Here is a 21,552-nt window from a genome sequence, read left to right as displayed (position 1 = left end):
AGAGAGAGAGAGAGAGAGAGAGAGAGAGAGAGAGAGAGAGAGAGAGAGAGAGAGAGAGAGAGAGAGAGAGAGAGAGAGAGAGAGAGAGAGAGAGAGAGAGAGAGAGAGAGAGAGAGAGAGAGAGAGAGAGAGAGAGAGAGAGAGAGAGAGAGAGAGAGAGAGAGAGAGAGAGAGAGAGAGAGAGAGAGAGAGAGAGAGAGAGAGAGATAGTAAGACAGATAGATGGAGATATATAAACAAAGAGATAGAAAGATATGGAGATAGATAAATAGAGATATAGACAGGTAGAGAGATAGATGAACAAAGGGAAGGAAAGAGAGGCTGCCCGTGGGAGGAGAGGAGGAAGAGGCAGCGGGGTCAGGCCAAGAGGCTGCCCGTCAGAGGCAGCCAGTGGGAGGAAAGGAGGGAGAGGCTGCCCGTGGGAGGAGGGGAGGAAGACGCAGCCCCGGCCAGGCCAAGAGGCTGCCCGTCAGAGGCGGCCAGTGGGAGGGAAGGAGGGAGAGGCTGCCCCTGGAGGCAGCCCCTGCCTGGCCAAGAGGCTGCCCGTCAGAGGCAGCCAGTGGGAGGGAAGGAGGGAGAGGCTGCCCGTGGGAGGAGGGGTGGAAAAGGCAGCCCCGGCCAGGCCAATAGGCTGCCCGTCAGAGGCAGCCAGTGGGAGCGAAGGAAGGAGAGGCAGCCCCGGCCAGGCCAAGAGGCAGCCAGTGGGAGGGAAGGAGGGAGAGGCTGCCCATGGAGGCTGCCCGTCAGAGGCAGCCAGTGGGAGGGAAGGAGGAGAGGCTGCCCGTGGGAGGAGGGGTGGAAAAGGCAGCCCCGGCCAGGCCAATAGGCTGCCCGTCAGAGGCAGCCAGTGGGAGCGAAGGAAGGAGAGGCAGCCCCGGCCAGGCCAAGAGGCAGCCAGTGGGAGGGAAGGAGGGAGAGGCTGCCCATGGAGGCAGCCCGGCCAGGCCAAGAGGCTGCCCGTCAGAGGCAGCCAGTGGGAGGGAAGGAGGGAGAGGCTGCCCCTGGAGGCAGCCCAGGCCTGGCCAAGAGGCTGCCCGTCAGAGGCAGCCAGTGGGAGGGAAGGAGGGAGAGGCTGCCCATGGAGGCAGCCCCGGCCTGGCCAAGAGGCTGCCCGTCAGAGGCAGCCAGTGGGAGGGAAGGAGGAAGAGGCTGCCCATGGAGGCAGCCCGGCCAGGCCAAGAGGCTGCCCGTCAGAGGCAGCCAGTGGGAGGGAAGGAGGAGAGGCTGCCCATGGAGGCAGCCCGGCCAGGCCAAGAGGCTGCCCGTCAGAGGCAGCCAGTGGGAGGGAAGGAGGAAGAGGCTGCCCATGGAGGCAGCCCGGCCAGGCCAAGAGGCTGCCCGTCAGAGGCAGCCAGTGGGAGGGAAGGAGGGAAAGGCTGCCCATGGAGGCAGCCCGGCCAGGCCAAGAGGCTGCCCGTCAGAGGCAGCCAGTGGGAGGGAAGGAGGAAGAGGCTGCCCATGGAGGCAGCCCGGCCAGGCCAAGAGGCTGCCCGTCAGAGGCAGCCAGTGGGAGGGAAGGAGGGAGAGGCTGCCCCTGGAGGCAGCCCAGGCCTGGCTAAGAGGCTGCCCGACAGAGGCAGCCAGTGGGAGGGAAGGAGGGAAAGGCTGCCCATGGAGGCAGCCCCGGCCTGGCCAAGAGGCTGCCCGTCAGAGGCAGCCAGTGGGAGGGAAGGAGGGAAAGGCTGCCCATGGAGGCAGCCCGGCCAGGCCAAGAGGCTGCCCGTCAGAGGCAGCCAGTGGGAGGGAAGGAGGGAAAGGCTGCCCATGGAGGCAGCCCGGCCTGGCCAAGAGGCTGCCCGTCAGAGGCAGCCAGTGGGAGGGAAGGAGGAAGAGGCTGCCCATGGAGGCAGCCCGGCCAGGCCAAGAGGCTGCCCGTCAGAGGCAGCCAGTGGGAGGGAAGGAGGAAGAGGCTGCCCATGGAGGCAGTCCCGGCCTGGCCAAGAGGCTGCCCGTCAGAGGCAGCCAGTGGGAGGAAGGAGGAAAGGCTGCCCTTGGAGGTAGCCCAGGCCAGGCCAAGAGGCTGCCCGTCAGAGGCAGCCAGTGGGAGGGAAGGAGGGAGAGGCTGCCCCTGGAGGCAGCCCAGGCCTGGCTAAGAGGCTGCCCGACAGAGGCTGCCAGTGGGAGGGAAGGAGGGAAAGGCTGCCCATGGAGGCAGTCCCGGCCTGGCCAAGAGGCTGCCCGTCAGAGGCAGCCAGTGGGAGGGAAGGAGGGAAAGGCTGCCCATGGAGGCAGTCCCGGCCTGGCCAAGAGGCTGCCCGTCAGAGGCAGCCAGTGGGAGGGAAGGAGGGAAAGGCTGCCCATGGAGGCAGCCCGGCCAGGCCAAGAGGCTGCCCGTCAGAGGCAGCCAGTGGGAGGGAAGGAGGGAAAGGCTGCCCATGGAGGCAGCCCAGCCTGGCCAAGAGGCTGCCCGTCAGAGGCAGCCAGTGGGAGGAAGGAGGAAAGGCTGCCCATGGAGGCAGCCCGGCCTGGCCAAGAGGCTGCCCGTCAGAGGCAGCCAGTGGGAGGGAAGGAGGGAAAGGCTGCCCATGGAGGCAGCCCGGCCAGGCCAAGAGGCTGCCCGTCAGAGGCAGCCAGTGGGAGGGAAGGAGGAAGAGGCTGCCCATGGAGGCAGCCCCGGCCTGGCCAAGAGGCTGCCCGTCAGAGGCAGCCAGTGGGAGGGAAGGAGGAAGAGGCTGCCCATGGAGGCAGCCCGGCCAGGCCAAGAGCCTGCCCATCAGAGGCAGCCAGGGGAGGAAGAGGCAGCCCGGCCAGGCCAATAGGCTAGCCGTCAGAGGCGGCCAGTGGGAGGGAAGGAGGAAGAGGCTGCCCATGGAGGCAGCCCCGGCCTGGCCAAGAGGCTGCCCGTCAGAGGCAGCCAGTAGGAAGGAAGGAGGAAGAGGCTGCCCGTGGGAGGAAGGGAGTAAGAGGCAGCCCCGGCCAGGCCAAGAGGCTGCCTGTCAGAGGCAGCCAGTGGGAGGGAAGGAGGAAGAGGCTGCCCATGGAGGCAGTCAGGCCAGGCCAAGAGGCTGCCCGTAAGAGGCAGCCAGTGGGAGGGAAGGAGGGAAAGGCTGCCCATGGAGGCAGCCCAAGAGGCTGCCCGTCAGAGGCAGCCAGTGGGAGGGAAGGAGGGAGAGGCTGACCCTGGAGGCAGCCCCGGCCAGGCCAATAGGCTGCCCGTCCGAGGCAGCCAATGGGAGGGAAGGAGGGAAAGGCTGCCCGTTGGAGGAGGGTAGGAAGTGGCAGCCCCGGCCAGGCCACGAGGCTGCTTGTCAGTGGCAGTCTCTCTGTTTGTCTGTCTGTCTGTCTGTCTGTCTGTCTCTCTCTCTCTCTCTCTCTCTCTCTCTCTCTCTCTCTCTCTCTCTCTCTCTCTCTACTATCATTTGAACTACGGCTTATTCATATTGATTATTTTCATTACTATTATTTTATTATCATTATTATTGTTATATTATCATTATTAAAATCATTATCATTACTACTATTATTGTTATTGCTCTCTCTCTCTCTCTCTCTCTCTCTCTCTCTCTCACACACACACACACACACACACACACACACACACACACATGTAAGAGGGACAAGTGCCAAGGGCAAAAAGAGAATATTAGAAAAAAATGCTCATTGGAATTGCAGTCTCCATAAAAGATCCGAAAGAATTAGCCAAAATTCAGGGAAAAATGTCTTGACACCTCTCTCTTAAAAGAAGTCAAGTCGTAGGAAGATGGAAATACAGAGGCAGGCAGGGAGTTCCAAAGTTTACCAGTGAAAGGTATGAATGATTGAGAATATTGGCTAATTCTTCTATTAGAGGATTGGACAGAATAAGGATGAGAGGAATAAGAAAGCCTTGTGCAGCGAGGCCTCAGGAGGAGGGGAGGCATGCAGATAAAGTTGCAGAGATGATAGAAACTGTAAGAAGGCAATTTTGAAATCAAAGCTTTGTGCCAGACTCTATCAAAAGCTTTTGATACATTTTTGTTTTACATAATTCCTTCAAAGTGTACTGGCTGTAGCAGGTAAGGATATGCATTGAGATCCCTCTTTTTAAGGGTCCACTAAGAAATCCTTATACTCTTCACTCTCATCCATTATTAAATGTATTATTACTTTTAGAATAGGAAATATTAGTTGTGGGGAACTCCTGACAAAGATAGGGACTACATGTATATAGGTCGGTGACGTCACAGAGGTTAAAAATACTGGCGAGTAGGTAGCTAAGGTAGGCTCACTCCTCACTAGACTGTTCGACATGTACTCGTGTGTGTGTGTGTGTGTGTGTGTGTGTGTGTGTGTGTGTGTGTGTGTGTGTGTGTGTGTGTGTGTGTGTGTGTGTGTGTGTGTGTGTGTGTGTGTGTGTGTGTGTGTGTGAAGAGTGAAGGTGAGAGACACCCAACGCACAGACCTGCCAGGTGAGTGGTTTCCTTGTCCCTGGTCCCCCACACAGGCCATGTGTCAGGTTTTTTAGGTTAGTGTTAGGATGAGTAGGTGACCGAAGTGTTCATAGCGGTGTCTGTTTATGTAAGGGCATTGCCAACAACAAAAGAGAAAATACATTTTTGTTACTTTCATACATCATTAAAATTTAATTGATTTTTTTTTTACCCTTTTGGTTTACAATTGTCTCATGGAGGGCAGAGAGAGTAAGAGTTCTGAACATATAGTACAGTGGTGGCAGCAACTCGTACACAAGTAGTGACACAGGCAAAATCAAACCCTATTCATGAACAAATGTATACAAGTTGATTTTCTCGTGAATTGGCCTTGAGGCTCATTTGGTCATCTCCATATTTCCAAAAGAATACATTCTTGATCGGAAGTGAATTAATCCAGTCGAGAGTAACGTGAAGATAACATGTGTGTGTCACTTAAAAGTCCAAATCACACAGATCAACTTACTATTATATGGAAACAACAATTTTAATTAAGAATAGGCAACTCGAGTATCCTGGCGAGGGTGTTGCTGTCTAACACAACCTGGGCTGGCCACCTGTTTAACTTAACAAACTCATTGTTGGACAAATAGTTAATTCCTGCTGTAATGTCCATGCCACTACGCCATGAGGAGGAAGGAAGCTTCACATATTTCCCTCTCCTCACTATACAGTAGTCCTGTGATATGGTTATTTTGTGCTCGACTGTTTTGCCGCGTCTTGATCTTGATCTTGACTTTTGAAAGCGATGTTAAAATCCCAACGAAAATAACTATATCCATGTATCACGATGTTACTGAGTATGCTGAGTCATATTATATAGTATAGTTTGGGTTTTTTACCTTCTTCATTGTCCAAATCAATTTTAGACTTGCAATGTGCCGTATTTAAGATATTGATAGCAGTATTACAAGATAATCACAAATAATATTTGTTTTGACCAACTTCTCCCAAAATTATCCATACAGGATATTTAAAAGTACATGCAAAATATCAACAGTATCATAATAATCAATGCTCTGTACATCTTTATACAAATGGGTTTTAATGCAACAATATTTTAGCTCATGTCAGTAGGGGACATGTATTAGCGGTGACATCTGGTGGATTAATTCTGAAAACTCCCCATTGACTTGTGGACCAGATGACCTGAGTACCAATCGCCTAGAGACCAATTGACTGTAAACCCTTTTTCCCTCCTACCCCTTCTCCCTTCCCTCATGTTCCTCATCTCTTTTCCCTCATGGTACTATCAAGACTCATTCTACATTCCTCCTCTTCATCTCTATATTAGGTCTTTTCTCATAAGATTTAATGATATTTATATTTCTTTCTTCTATTCTCATTTATTTCTCTAATTTTTCTATTCATTTGTATCATCTTTTCTCGTTCTATATTTTTTCTTGCTTCTTATATCATTCTTCACTTCTTCTTTACCTTTTCTTTCCTTCATTAACTTCTCTTTCCTTATTTCTTTATAAATACCCTTCCTTTTATCCTTCTTTTTCCTCATTATGTCTCTATCCTTTTTCCCCTCATTTGAATCCAATTTCTAACCACATATCCACTTTTTATTTATGCTTCCTCTCCTCACCCTCTCTTCCACTTCATCCACCTAGTCACTCACACACACATCCATCTATCCAACAGTTACACTCAACACTGCAGTCCAATTTCTGGCAACACTTTCACTTCTTTTATTCCACTCATTCTTCCACTCACCCATCCATCCATCTAATAAAACACTAAACAATATATCCACATACTATCAGTTATCTTACTCATCCACTCACCCACCCTGCCATCCACCCTACGGCATCTCCTCACCCTCCTTCCATCAACACTTGACCACTTAAAAAGGTGTGTGGATATCATTTGGTATGCAAGGCAGGGTCGTCACCACCACCACCACCACGAGGATAGTGCGTCAGGTGGTTGTGGTTCTGTCATGTGGTGGTGATAAGAGGTTGTGGTATTGTGTGGTGTGGTGTTGTGTGATGCTAAGGACTGTGTGTGGTGATGGTGGTGTTGAGTGTGGTATAGTGAGTTCTGGGTTCTGTCATGTGGTGGTGATGAGAGGCTGCGGTATTGTGTGGTATGGTGTAGTATGGTGTGGTGTGGTGTGGTGTGACGGTAAGGACTGTGTGGTGGTGGTGCTGGTGTTAACTACGGTATAAAGAGTTTATGTGGTTTTGTTAGACTTACAACAGTAGTGCATGTTTGGTGATGACTGGCTGATATGGTGGTGATGATGGTGATGATTTTGAAGCGGTGATAATGTGGTTGTGGTGTACCTGTGGTAATGGTGTGGTAATGGTGAGGGACTGTAGTGTCGTAAGTGGTGTATATTTGGTGGTGATGGTGGTGTGGTAGAGTGGTGGTGTTGTTATTGTGGTGGTGAAGGACTGTGGTAAACTGTGGTGTGGCATTGTGTTGTTAAGAACGGTGGTGCTTATCTGAGGAGCAAGCGAAGAAAGTAAAGGAGGAAGGAGGAAGGAGGAGGACAAAGAGAGAGAGAGAGAGAGAGAGAGAGAGAGAGAGAGAGAGAGAGAGAGAGAGAGAGAGAGAGAGAGAGAGAGAGAGAGAGATGAAGAATATAGTAAAAGAAGGATTGAAGGAAGAAAAAAGGGCAGAAAAAGATAAAGAAGAGCGAAAAGAAGAAAAATAAAGATGGATGAAAAAAAAAAATGAGGATAAACGGAAAGGAGAATGTAGTGGTGGTGGTGGTGGTGGTGGTGGTGGTGGTGGTGGTGGTGGTGACTATCAGTGGAAAAGGACGAAATCAGCACACCTTTTCTTAATTAACAGGTAAGACAGCGAATAATAATGTTTACCCGATTTAAATGAGCAAACAAGACACCAGGGAGAGAGAGAGAGAGAGAGAGAGAGAGAGAGAGAGAGAGAGAGAGAGAGAGAGAGAACGCCCCTCCTCTCCCCCCAGCAAGAATTAGCATAGATAAACACAACACCTGCACCAAAGGCTATAAGGGAGTTTGCAGGTTTCTCGTTCCTCCTCCTTTCTCTCTCTCTCTCTCTCTCTCTCTCTCTCTCTCTCTCTCTCTCTCTCTCTCTCTTGTATCTAATTTATTATTTTTGTTTACTTTTTTATTTAACTTTTTAGGGATTTTTCTTTCTTGTTCGTTTATTTTTCCTTTTAACTTGTTTTCTTTCATTAGGCCTTTTTCTTTCCTTTGATTTCTTTTATTTAATTTTGTTACCTGCCTTTTATCTATTTTTTGTTTTTATTTCTGCTTTTTATTCATTTTTTTTCTTTTTTTATTTTACAATTTTCTCATTTTTTCATTTCTGTTCTCTCTCTCTCTCTCTCTCTCTCTCTCTCTCTCTCTCTCTCTCTCTCTCTCTGTGTGTCTTACTTCCAAGTTTTCTGCTCATAGTCCCTATTATTTATGTGTTTCTTATTCATTTCCCTCTCTTCTATCTTTTCCTTCTGTCTTTTATTCTTCTAAAACATTTCCTCTTGCGTATTTGCCTACATTCTGTTCTTTCTTTTTATATACATTTTCTCTTCCCTCATTTACATATTCTTTCAGATTCTGTTCTTCCTTTAAAACGTTTTTTCTTTTTTCCATTTTTGTTTCACTTCTCTTACGCTGCGATTTGAATTATCTCCTTTTCATTTTTCATTATTCTATCCTTTCATTTTCGTTTTTTTTTTTTTCTCTTTATCGTTTCTTTCCCTATTAACATTTTAGGACATATTGCACCATACTTAACATTACAACCAACTATTACTATTCTATAAACATCCCATCACTTCGCATCACCTTCCATTCCATTCCCCATCACTATCCATCCAATCAGCCCCCATCATCACCTATTCCCCTCAGCACCCAGCCAACAAGTACCCACCACCACCCATAATTTTTCCCCATCACCACCCATCACTTCCCTATTACCTCGCAGCATCCAGCACAGTCCCCGCATCACCATCGCAGCACCACCCATCACTGCACAGCGTCACCCATTCATCACCCACTTAACAAAACGAATGATGTGCAAATTACACTTGGGGAAATCAGATAAACAAACGAAGACTCAAGTAATACAAGTGGGGATAGAAATTATGTATGTTTACCAAGTGAATTACACGACTACAATTACTTTTTTTTTTTTTGTATTTGTATTTTCACTACCAGCGCATCCTACACTAATTATCTCCTGACTCGCTAACGATTGTTATTATGTATACTGTTCTACCACCACCATCACCAATTCCATCACTGCCTCCTTCAGTAGATCCCTTTCTCCCCCACCACGCCCTTTGCCTTGGCGTGGGCGGGTGAGTGCCGGATTAGCTTCGGGTATTAACCTACATGCCTCTCCTCACTGGCGGCCCCGGGACACGACGCCACAAAGCCGGTGCTGGGGCGCGGCGCGGGGGGCTGGGCGGCACAATGCGGGGTGCACAGGAGGCTGTGGTGGCGCGGCGGCGTGTCCAATGGGAGAAGCATAGGAGTGGGTCGCCTCCTGCTAGGTCTGAGCACGGGGCGGACAGTGATACGGTAATGTTTGGGGTTTCATTGTGGCGCTACCTTCGAGTCTTCACCTGTGTGTGATGAATGGGCAGGTGTGGTGTGGTGTGTCGTGTGGTGTGTATTTAGTTAAGGTTGTTTTAGCTGTGTGGTTGTTCTTTTGAGTTGTTTGATACACCACGGCTGGTTCATGATGACTTGTCGTATCTTTTAATTCTATGTCCCTCGTTCTTACTGCTTCATCTCGTTCTCTGCCTTCGTTTTCCTGCTTCCTTCTGTCTTATTTTGCCCGGTGTCTACTTCTACTTCCTTCCTATTGTCTTATTTTGCTTCCTATCTACGTTTCTCTGCTCTTTATATTGTCTTACTTTCCCCTTATCTACTTCTCTCTGATTTCGGTGGTATTTTTTGTCTCCTACTCACTTGTCCCTGGTTCTTATTTTCTCATTTACCACTAAGTATATACGAGAATGCACTAGGTATATACGTGTCCACGTCATGCTATCTACCAGGCACGCAAGGGTCGAACGGCACTGAGGCGCATAAATACACACACCAGGTCTGCACAGCGGCCTTCCAGCAGGTGAAAATTTATTCCGGTCAAAAACCCACATCCCGCCGAGGCTCCTTACGCACCTGGAACCTGATGTGGTGCCGTGGTGAGGGAGGGACGCCTCGCCAGCCCCCAGCTAGTGCCCCCTGCCAGGCCCGCATGCCCCGCCAGGCCCTTAGCGGCCATGACGGTGATCTTATCTATAATTCAGACACAAACCTCACCTATTATCGAGACTTTCACGCTGCGTATAATTAGCGCTGCGTGACGGGCCGAGACGCAGCGCTCCCCTCACGTCCCATCATCGTCTTGCTGTCAGCCTCGCCGTCAGCCGCGTCCCGTCAGGTTCAGGTAACGTGGCGTGTTAAAGACTATCAGGCGGTGCTAATAACACTCTCGTTGTGAAGGCAGCGGCGTTAAAAAGCCCTCGTCTGATAACAGTTTTCAATTTAGATGATTCAGATCTATTTACAAGGCAGCGGTGCGCGGCTTCTGCTCCGCGACGCGCCGGTGGAGGCCATGGGGAGCACCAGGTGCGAACGCGCTCATCCTGAGTAATGGCTGACACATCCATTTGGATGAACACACAAACACGCTCCCACCAGCGCCAAGGTCAGCGATTCACGACCTCCTCGGCTCAAACTCGTCTTGTTAGTGTTGCCTTTGTGTTTGTGTGGTGCTCTTTAGCTCAGTCTCGTCCTCGCCCTCACTCTCGTCAGACGGTGTAAAGAGCCCGATGACCCCTCATATGATGGCCACTTCCTTCCTTCACGCCTCACTCATTCACTTGTGACTCACTGCCTGGCGAGCACTGGTGATGTTACACACACACACACACACACACACACACACACACACACACACACACACACACACACACACACACACACGGTAGCTCAGTGGTTAAAGCGCTGGCTTCACAAGCCAGAGGACCGGGGTTCGATTCCCCGGCCAGGTGGAGATATTTGGGTGTGTCTCCCCTGTTCACCTAGCAGTGAGTAGGTACGGGATGTAAATCGAGGAGTTGTGACCTTGTTGTCCCGGTGTATGGTGTGTGCCTGGTCTCAGGCCTATCCCAAGATCGGAAATAATGAGCTCTGAGCTCGTTCCGTAGGGTAACGTCTGGCTGTCTCGTCAGAGACTGCAGCAGATCAAACAGTGAAACACACACTGAGACTGTTTACATCGCTTCAGATGATTAAGTGGCTTCAGCATGTAAAGGTATTATACTCGCATTTCGTATATAGTATTACAAATAACATTATGAGGAGTATTCCAAGAATAAAAGGACACACACACACACACACACACACACACACACACACACACACACCACTCCCCACCTCTCCTTTCACTCGGCAACGCTTCAAAACACACCAAACAAACACCAAAACAAACACACCAAACAAACATCTCCGCCAAAGTTGATGAGCAGCGATTGTCTCTCGAGGAAAAGTCTGACCTTGAACAAAACTTCGCGTCGCAGTTTTTTGTTTACTTTTTTTTATTCCCCGAGTCACTACCGCGCCGCCCTTCCCCGCGCCGCCCACCCTCCCCGCCGCGGCGCCTCATCACGCATGCTGCAACAGCCTCCCGTTTGAGCTTAGCGCCTCGAGTTTCAGGCCTCATCCCGCGTAGTCCTATTAGCATCAGTAGGCCTAAATCTATGCCCCTTAGATGTGGCTCAGGAGTTTTTTCATCACCTCAAACTTTTACTTTAAGTCTGGGAGTGGTGTGTTGATGCTGGCTGTGTGTACTAATGTAATTGTCTGTAACCACCAGGCAATGTGTTACTCTACTTATTACAGTTTAGTACGGTAGTCTCCGTTAGCAAAGTTCATCATCTATTTCAATTATTGTGCCCATTGTGTTGAATTGAAATTGTTTTATGATTGATCCTAGTAGTGGTGGTGGTGGTAGTAGTAGTAGTAGTAGTAGTAGAAGAAGAAGAAGAAGAAGAAGAAGAAGAAGAAGAAGAAGAAGAAGAAGAAGAAGAAGAAGAAGAAGAAGAAGAAGAAGAAGAAGAAGAAGAAGAAGAAGAAGAAGAAGAAGAAGAAGAAGAAGAAGAAGAAGAAGAAGAAGAAGAAGAAGAAGAAGAAGAAGAAGAAGAAGAAGAAGAAGAAGAAGAAGAAGAAGAAGAAGAAGAAGAAGAAGAAGAAGAAGAAGAAGAAGAAGAAGAAGAAGAAGAAGAAGAAGAAGAAGAAGAAGAAGAAGAAGAAGAAGAAGAAGAAGAAGAAGAAGAAGAAGAAGAAGAAGAAGAAGAAGAAGAAGAAGAAGAAGAAGAAGAAGAAGAAGAAGAAGAAGAAGAAGAAGAAGAAGAAGAAGAAGAAGAAGAAGAAGAAGAAGAAGAAGAAGAAGAAGAAGAAGAAGAAGAAGAAGAAGAAGAAGAAGAAGAAGAAGAAGAAGAAGAAGAAGAAGAAGAAGAAGAAGAAGAAGAAGAAGAAGAAGAAGAAGAAGAAGAAGAAGAAGAAGAAGAAGAAGAAGAAGAAGAAGAAGAAGAAGAAGAAGAAGAAGAAGAAGAAGAAGAAGAAGAAGAAGAAGAAGAAGAAGAAGAAGAAGAAGAAGAAGAAGAAGAAGAAGAAGAAGAAGAAGAAGAAGAAGAAGAAGAAGAAGAAGAAGAAGAAGAAGAAGAAGAAGAAGAAGAAGAAGAAGAAGAAGAAGAAGAAGAAGAAGAAGAAGAAGAAGAAGAAGAAGAAGAAGAAGAAGAAGAAGAAGAAGAAGAAGAAGAAGAAGAAGAAGAAGAAGAAGAAGAAGAAGAAGAAGAAGAAGAAGAAGAAGAAGAAGAAGTAGGAGTAGGAGTAGGAGTAGGAGTAGGAGTAGGAGTAGCAGTAGCAGTGAAATGTAAGTTTTCCAAGTACTTGAGAGACCGATGCACTAAAGAAAATATATATATATATATATATATATATATATATATATATATATATATATATATATATATATATATATATATATATATCAGAAAGAGAAGACAAACATTTAGTAACATCAGCAACAACAATGACAAAAGCACCACCACAACAACCACAGCACACCACCACAAACCACGCCAAACACACACCACCACCTCGAGACGACCACCCCTTCACACCTGACTAATGAACGTATATTAGCAGTAAGCATGACAAAGACCTTCCAAAGAGGTTCCCGTGTCCTCGCCTCCCACCATTGTGTCTCCCTGCCAGTGTTCCCGCGGCGCCCGAGGTCCGTTCCTTTAGCCAGAGAGCGTAATGGAGGGTTTGGAGGGGCTGCCAGTAATTAGTATGTAACGGGGGTGGATTGCCTGACCTCTTATCAATGCTTTCCCTACTGACACACTCCCGCCGCAGCCACAGTAGCGTTGAGGGTGGAAAGTTTGGCCTCATGTTTTAATAATGAGTTGTAGTTCATAGTTTTCTAGTTTTTGTTTCTATGGTTTCTGTCCTTCCTTCTCCTCCTCTTCCTTTTCCGTTTACTAATTTTCGTTTTCTTATTTTTTATCTGTCTTCTTTCCTTCTATTTTTTCTGTTGCTTCTTATTGTTATTCTTGTTTATGTCTTTCATTTCCTCTTCGTCTGTTTTCTTTCTTGTTCCTTCTCTTCTTCTTTCCTTGCTTTCTTCTCTTTTTTTTTATGTCCCATCTTTCCGTTTTTCTTTCATATCTTCTGAATTTTCCTTCTAGTGTTCCTTCTTCTCTCCTTATTTTCCTTCTATCTATATATACCTCTCCTGGCCTCCTCCTTTTCTCCCTTTCTTGTTCTTCCTCCTTATTTGTATTTTCTACTGCTCCAGGCTTTCTTGTTTTTTTTTTTCCTCCTATTTTTACTTTACAATTCTCCTAGTTCTCTATCTCTTTCTCTGGTATCTCCTTTCTATGCCCAACATCACTAATGCATTACGGTAAAACAACAATACCTCACCTAACAATACTAAACCCATACTCTCTCCACACAGTAAGCCTCACTCCAACACCTTTCCCAAATGCACCGTGACGTTCACTGGTATTGTGCAGCTCAATGTTACGTGAAATGGCGATCCACCGTGCCCAGTAGCGGAGGGAGGAGGGAGTGCAGTTTGAAATAGGTATGGATGACGAGAGGAATGTGTTTGCAGTGTTTAAGGAGGTCAGATCGGATTCGTGTAATATTTTTCCGCAGTTTCTTTTTATGAGTATTTATTTTTGGAAAATGCCAAAAGTTTGGAATAGGATAATATGGAATTCAATTTTCCATGTTTTTCATTACAAATTTTTCCTTCTAACATGTGATTCTCCGACACATACTGAACAACTCTTGTGGTCATACATTTTTTCTTCAGGCAATATGAAATTTTTGGCACATTTTTCAAAATACGTAAAAAAAAAGATAATATATATACATATATATATATATATATATATATATATATATATATATATATATATATATATATATATATATATATATATATATAAATCAAACGACGCAGAAAATAACAAAACAATGATCGATCAATTTTTAAATAGGAAATAACAAAATAAATAAATACGAAAAATACTTACACACAATAATCAATCACAGTCACAGATGACAAAACAACACCATCACGCAACATAACAATACAAAAAACACTCACCCGACCATTGGCGCCATCACGACTGTCTTTCCATCGCTCTCCCTTCCTCTCCCACCACCACCACCACCTCACCTCTCACCTGTCACCTGTCAAGAGAAAGAGGAAAAGGGTGAGTTAATAACGTTCATCTGGAAGGAAATTAGGAGCGTGGGAGGATTATCTGCACCTTGCCTCCCTTCTCGCACACCTGGTGACACACACACACACACACACACACACACACACACACACACACACACACACACACACGGCCCGGTAGCTCAGTGGTTACAGCGCTGGCTTCACAAGCCAGATGACCGGGGTTCGATTCCCCGGCCGGGTGGAGATATTTAGGTGTGTCTCCTTTCACGTGTAGCCCCTGTTCACCTAGCAGTGAGTAGGTACGGAATGTAAATCGAGGAGTTGTGACCTTGTTGTCCCGGTGTGTGGTGTGTGTCTGGTCTCAGGCCTATCCGAAGATCGGAAATAATGAGCTCTGAGCTCGTTCCGTAGGGTAACGTCTGGCTGTCTCGTCAGAGACTGCAGCAGATCAAACAGTGAATTACGCACGCACACACACACACACACACACACACACACACACACACACACACACACACACACGTTACGTTAACGTACATTACGTTAGATTAAGTTGAGTAAGACTAGATTAAGTTAAGTTTAACTTGGAGGTTAGGTCGGTTACGTTATTTTTCCTTTCTGTGTTTGTATTTCAGTTACAATGTTAAACACGCTTAATTGAAGAATTTAATTGTCAGATCTGATGTCAAGGCGTTTACCGCAGCGCAACTCAGCAGGAACAGAGGCTGAGGAGAGTAAAGGCGAGAAGGAAAGAGTGAGAAAGAAGAGGAGCTGAGAGGAACCACAAAGGCAGTGGTCGTCCCGGTGCGGCGCGTCACGGCGGCACGAAGGAGGAAGTCATTTCACTGATTTCACGGAAAGGATCTTTATTGTGACGAAGGTCTGGGTCTCTGTCGCGCAGGGATGTCACAGCAGCGCCACGCCTGCACCTGGCACGCCTGACCAGACACGGCGGTTAGGGACGGACGTGACAGAGACGCAGACACCGCTGGTTGATGAGAGGGGCTGATGGTGCTGCTGTGTGGTGCTGCTGTGTGGTGGTTGGCGTGAGATACCTCTGTGCTTCCAGCAGTGGCCTCCCCGGGGCACCTGTGACCCGTCGAGTCCCACGGCGGGGAAGGCAAGCCGGGAGAGGGGAAGGGTAGTCCCAGGCATGCTGTTCCCAGGCATGACCTCATCTTGCGGGCAGGAAAGTGTCTTTTTAATTTCTTCTTCTCTGCACGAGTCTATCATTGAGACTCAATTCCTCGGCACAGACTGTTATTAAGTGTGTTTTTCCCCCTGACAGCGGCCCGACACTGGGTTCAGTCTCACGTGTGTGTGCGGCGCCGCACCTGTGGGGCCCGGCGGGGCCTCGGCGCCTCAGTCCTGCCGTGACCGAACACCGGCTGCCGGGCGTCGCGGGGCGCCGAGGGCTCCTCCGCATGACAAGGCAGTTATTAGGCCTTTTATTTTCTGCAGCTGTGGTTGGCAGTCACCAATGAAACACACTGGGCGAGGTGGCAGATAAGCTATGGGGAAAGGCTCCAGCCACGGGGGAGCTACCAGTCAGGCTCAGAAAGGGCAGTTTAGTGGACATTTGGATGCTGACCTCAATGAAAGATAAAACAGACAAATACAACATAGGAAGCATCGCCCCATAAGGATGAATAGCGAGGCTTTACCAATGTTCCGTGCATGCGTGGCTCTACTCTCCAAGCAGCAGCACCACCACCACTACTACCATAAGCACATCACACACACACACACACACACACACACACACACACACACACACACACACACACACACACCACACTCACCAAACATACAAAACACGTCCACTACTACCCTGCCCTTCTCTCTCCCTCCCCTATGAGCCGGACGCCTCATTACTAACACAGCCACACACACAACGTTCCTCCCCTTCCCCTCCCCCTCCGAATATCCCCACCTCAGTTTGTGGTGGTGGTGGTGGTGGTGATTTGAACAGGTCAGTAGATAGGTTAATGTGTGTGTGTGGTAGAGGTGGGGAGGAGGGGGTCGAAATGGTCATGCCGCTAGTACTACCAGCTCACAAACCTGGCTTAATGACTTGATTCAACGATACACACACACACACACACACACACACACACACACACACACACACACACACACATTATAAAACTGTACACAAAATCTAAAAAAAAAAAAAAAAAAACATAACTGAAGCCTCTTTAATTAACCTTCCTGAAGACCAGAAAGAATCTTGAAGCTTTAGAAACTTCAATACAAAAAATATAGAGATTTAATAAAGAGACAGGCAGAAACTGGCTCACCAATACAATGTTAGTTGTAATGAACTCAGATTAATGGCCAATCAACAGAGACCTTTTAAAACTTTACGATAAATTTATGGATAGGAATGATAGGTGGATAGATGAGCATGTTTTACACTAAGACTAGACCTGTTGGCTTCTTGCAGCTTCCCTTATGTTCCCTTTTAATGATACAGCCTCTAATATAAACACAGTATACGCATGTTATATAGAAGCACGTGATGGGATAGCAATAACACATACTCCCTGCCAGCTTCTGTATTTCCATTTACCTTTGACCCATTTAAGAGGTGAAATTTCTATACATTTATCCCATTCTTTTAGCTAACTCTCTCGACCCTGTTCGGGGATTGGCATCTCATTGAACATTTGTGTTTAATCGTTTTTGTTGCTGTTAGCCAGTTTTCCCTTCTTACATAAAAAAAAGTTGAAATGATGAGTAATACGGCATTCTAAGTCACGTGAGGTGATACCAATGATAGATATTAATAGTAAGTTGAAATAGACACGTCACTCAGCCATTAATATATCACAGGTAGAATTGCGTGCATCACAAACACCTGGATGCCCTGACTGTGTGTGTGTGTGTGTGTGTGTGTGTGTGTGTGTGTGTGTGTGTGTGTGTGTGTGTGTGTGTGTGTGTGTGTGTGTGTGTGTGTACGTGCGTGCGTTGAGTGTACTGTCCATACCCGTCAACCACGTGGTAATAGTGCCCCTCTGCGGTACTGTACTGAACACCCGGCCACTCACACGTCCTGGCCACTGTGTTTTTGTCTCCCTGGTTAATAGTTACGGCCACTAAAAAGGGTACTTTGTCGCCCTAGTACTGGCGGCCCGCGGGAGTAACTGACTGTCACTTGGCTTGCTTTTTTCCTGGCTTGGGTACAAAAGTGGTGTGCTCTCCTGTCTTTCACTTCCTTCCTTTCACTGTTCTATGCTTTCATTTACTGTATTTCATTCCTTGTACTATTCTGTGCTTTCCTCTGTTTTCCTTTACTGTCCTGTACTTCTCTCTACTTTCCATTACTGTCTTTCATTTCCCTTTACTATTCTATACTTTCCTTCACTCTCCTTACTTCCCTATATGTACTATCCTCTACTTCCATCTAAATCACTTTACTGTTCGGTACTTCCTTTTCATGTAACAGGGGAAGAATGGCCAAGGACAATAAAAACGATCAAACAAAAAGGCGCACTGAGAGGCCAGTTCCCGGACAGAATCCTGATAATTAGCAAAAAGAATGGGAAAATGTCTTGAAAACTCGCTCTTAAATAAGTTCAGGACATAAGTACATGGACATACAGAAGCAGGTAGGGAGTTCCAGAGTTTACCAGAAAAAGGGATGAATGTCTGAGAGTACCATGCAGTTAGTTAACTCTTACGCTAGAGAGGGAGACAGAATGGCGGTGAGGGATGGAAGAGAGTCTTGTACAGCGAGGCTACGGGAGGAGGGCAGCGGGAGGCATGCCATGACTACTTACTACTTCGAAGATAAAGGAATACGCAATGTTACCATTAAAAAAAATGTAACCAGATGCCAAAATGTTAGTGCCAAATTTGTCCTAGTGTCAAAATCCTTTACTGTACGAAATGTCCTATAGTTAATTTTCTGTTCGGAAGTGCCAAATGTTAAAGAATCCTGTAGCGCTAAAGGTTTTCAAGTACCAAATGTCTTGTAGTGCCAGAAGTCCTAAGGTGCCAAATATTCTAAGGTGCCAAATATCCTATAGTGTCAAAAGTCCTACTTAGCTAGGGATGAAGTGCCAAGTGAAACCAGCGTGTCCTTCTCTTCGTCATTTCACTTCAGGACACGTATTTGCCCCCATGGCCAGCTCAGCATGACCCTGGGACACACACACACACACACACACACACACACACAGTTGGAATACCCAGTCTCATTAAGGTTACAGGGACAGGGGCAGACACACACACACACACACACACACACACACACACACACACACACACACACACACACACACACACACACTGTTGGAATACACACTCCCATTAAGGTTACAGGGGCACACACACACACACACACACACACACACACACACACACACACACACACACGGTAGCTCAGTGGTTAGAGCGCTGGCTTCACAAGCCAGAGGACCGGGGTTCGATTCCCCGGCCGGGTGGAGATATTTGGGTGTGTCTCCTTTCGCGTGTAGCCCCTGTTCACCTAGCAGTGAGTAGGTACGGGATGTAAATCGAGGAGTTGTGACCTTGTTGTCCCGGTGTGTGGTGTGTGCCTGGTCTCAGGTCTATCCGAAGATCGGAAATAATGAGCTCTGAGCTCGTTCCGTAGGGTAACGTCTGGCTGTCTCGCCAGAGACTGCAGCAGATCAAACAGTGAAACACACACACACACACATTCCCTCACGAGCTGGCGTCTCCTCATCCGCCATTTACCATTACAAGGAAGACTGGGTACTGCTGCTGCTGCTGCCGTGTGTGTGTGTGTGTGTGTGTGTGTGTGTGTGTGTGTGTGTGTGTGTGCAGTAGTAGTAATATTTAGACAGGTTTTGAGATAAGCTTGTTTGTCTCGTCCTTCTATTTCTATTCAATTCACGGACGTTTTCTTGTTGATTCCCGCTGTGTCTGCCTCGCTTACCTAATCCATCCCAGCTGCCAATACTCGTTACTGGGAAGCCACCGCGTGCTGACTGTGTTGACGGTATTTTAACCATCGTGTCATTTAGTGTTTGTATTCATGTCTCTGTTTCTCCGTCACTGCTCACCAAAAATCGCGGTCTTTTGTAGTATTTGCTTTGTGAAGTGTTTAAAAGATTTCTTGACCCCTTGTTTACACTCATATGTTTGGATCTGGTGTTGTTGTTATGCGTTTGTGTGTGTGTGTTTTTTTTTTATAACGACAATAAGAGAATATTATTTGGGCTAGACGCATAGACGACAAAATATTAATGAAAAAACAAAACAAAACAATGAATACACATCATAACAACAACAGCAACAACAACAACAACAACAACAAAAACAGCAATAGCAACAACAACAGCACCAGCAACAAATAACAAATGCATTATGATATACTTAAGAACTAACTCTAACACCTAACCTAATTAACACTGACAGGTACTGATACTAACAAGGATACATACAAATACAAACAAACACAACAATTACTAAGCAGAATGTTAATGATATGAATTAATGCGAGCTATTCTCATTGCTGTGTGTGTGTGTGTGTGTGTGTGTGTGTGTGTGTGTGTGTGTGTGTGTGTGTGTGTGTGTGTGTGTGTGTGTGTGTGTGTGTGTGTGTGTGTGTGTGTGTGTGTCTCGCCTTCCTACACCCAAGTAATCCCCTGCCAGCTCTTTTCCTGCCTTCCTTCTTCTCTTCTTCTCTCCTTTTTCTCATGTAAACAACCCACATTCAGTTATTAAATTATTCTTCCTTTCTTTCCTTGTTTTTTTTTCTTCCTCTCCTTCATTCCTTTCCATTTCATTCTTCTATCTCCACCTCCTTCTTATTTACTTTTCCCTGTTCCTTCCTCCTTTCCTTCATTTCTCCTCCTCTTCCTTATCTCTCATCTCTACTGTCTCTCCTTCTCTCTCTCTCTCTCTCTCTCTCTCTCTCTCTCTCTCTCTCTCTCTCTCTCTCTCTCTCTCTCACTTCTTTTCCTTCCTTCCTTCACCTATCCCTTCTTCCGCCTCTCTATTTTTCCTTGTCCTTTAATCCTTCTCTCCCTCTCTCTCCCTTTCTTCCTTTTCTATCCTCTAACCTGTTCAACTTCACAACTTCACAATACTTCTCTCCCTCTCTCTCTCTCTTCCCTTTTTCCTTTTCTTTCATCTAACCTGTTCAACTTCACACAAATTAATAAAAGGAGAATTAAAAAAAAAAAAAAAAAAATAGGTCGCCATAACATCAAAAGGAGCTAATATAAATAACAGAAATTGGTAAAAAATAATGAAAAAGAAAAAATATCAATAAAAATAAATAATGTTAGACAGACAGACAGACAGACAGAGAAAGGACAGAAACAGGTAGAGGTAAGGTCAAGTGTGTTTCGTCTGTCCATTCTTCACCTGTCAGTCTCACGCTAAGGTGCATCGTAATGGCCTGGGGGGAGAGAGAGAGAGAGAGAGAGAGAGAGAGAGAGAGAGAGAGAGAGAGAGAGAGAGAGAGAGAGAGAGAGAGAGAGAGAGAGAGAGAGAGAGAGAGAGAGAGAGAGAGAGAGAGAGAATGTAGTTTTGACAGTCTAACATGTTAATGGTTGCCGGTGACTGGTGAAATAAGGCGACTATCAAAGGCAGTTAGTCAGTCAGTCAGTCAGTCAGTCAGTCAGTCAGTCAGTCAGTCAGTCAATATGTAAAATAACAATATACCATCTTTAACCATTCAGTCAATTTCTCAGTTAATCAGTAAGTCCTTCAGTTAAATATTTATTAATCAAGCCAGCCAGTAAGTCAGTCAAGGAGTCAGTCTGTCAATCAATCAGTTATTCAATGTATTAGTCAGATGGTCAGTCAGTCTGTTATTAAAGGCCTTAGTCAGTCAGTCAATCAGTCAGTCCGTTAGTTATCAATGCAGCAAGGAATCACTGACTTACTCACTCACTCACTCAGTTAATCATTCATTCAATCAGAGGAAATAAGGGAAAAATGAAGAGAAGAGAAGAAGAAGAAGGAAAAAAAAAGACGAGACAGGCTGAAAAGTGGACAAGGAGAAAATAAACCAGATGAAAAGGTAGAAAGAAACGAAAGGAAGAAGAGAAATAACAAAATCGCGATGAAACACAAACAACAACAACAAAAAAAAAAAAAAGCAGAATCGAAGGATGAGGAAGAAAGGTACTATGAAACCCTGCCTGTCGCTCCTCACTCCCTCCCTCTCACCCCTATTCTCTCCTCCCTCTCCTCTCCTCATCCCGTCACAGCGGCGTTCAGTCCCCGTCACACACGCAATGATACCTCTTGAGTGCAGTGACGGGAGTTGCGTTTGCGAGCCGTGACATTCCCTTCCTGCGTGTGTACAATACCCTCTTTTGTTCGTGGAGGAGGAGGAGGAGGAGGAGGAGGAGGAGGAGGTAATGATGGGGATGCTGGAGTGTTTTCCTTACTCCTTACTTGCTTTACTCCTGACACACAC

Source organism: Portunus trituberculatus, chromosome 38 (assembly GCF_017591435.1).
Source record: "Portunus trituberculatus isolate SZX2019 chromosome 38, ASM1759143v1, whole genome shotgun sequence".
NCBI classification, from domain to species: Eukaryota; Metazoa; Arthropoda; class Malacostraca; order Decapoda; family Portunidae; genus Portunus; species Portunus trituberculatus.
This window is presented reverse-complemented; position numbering follows the sequence as displayed.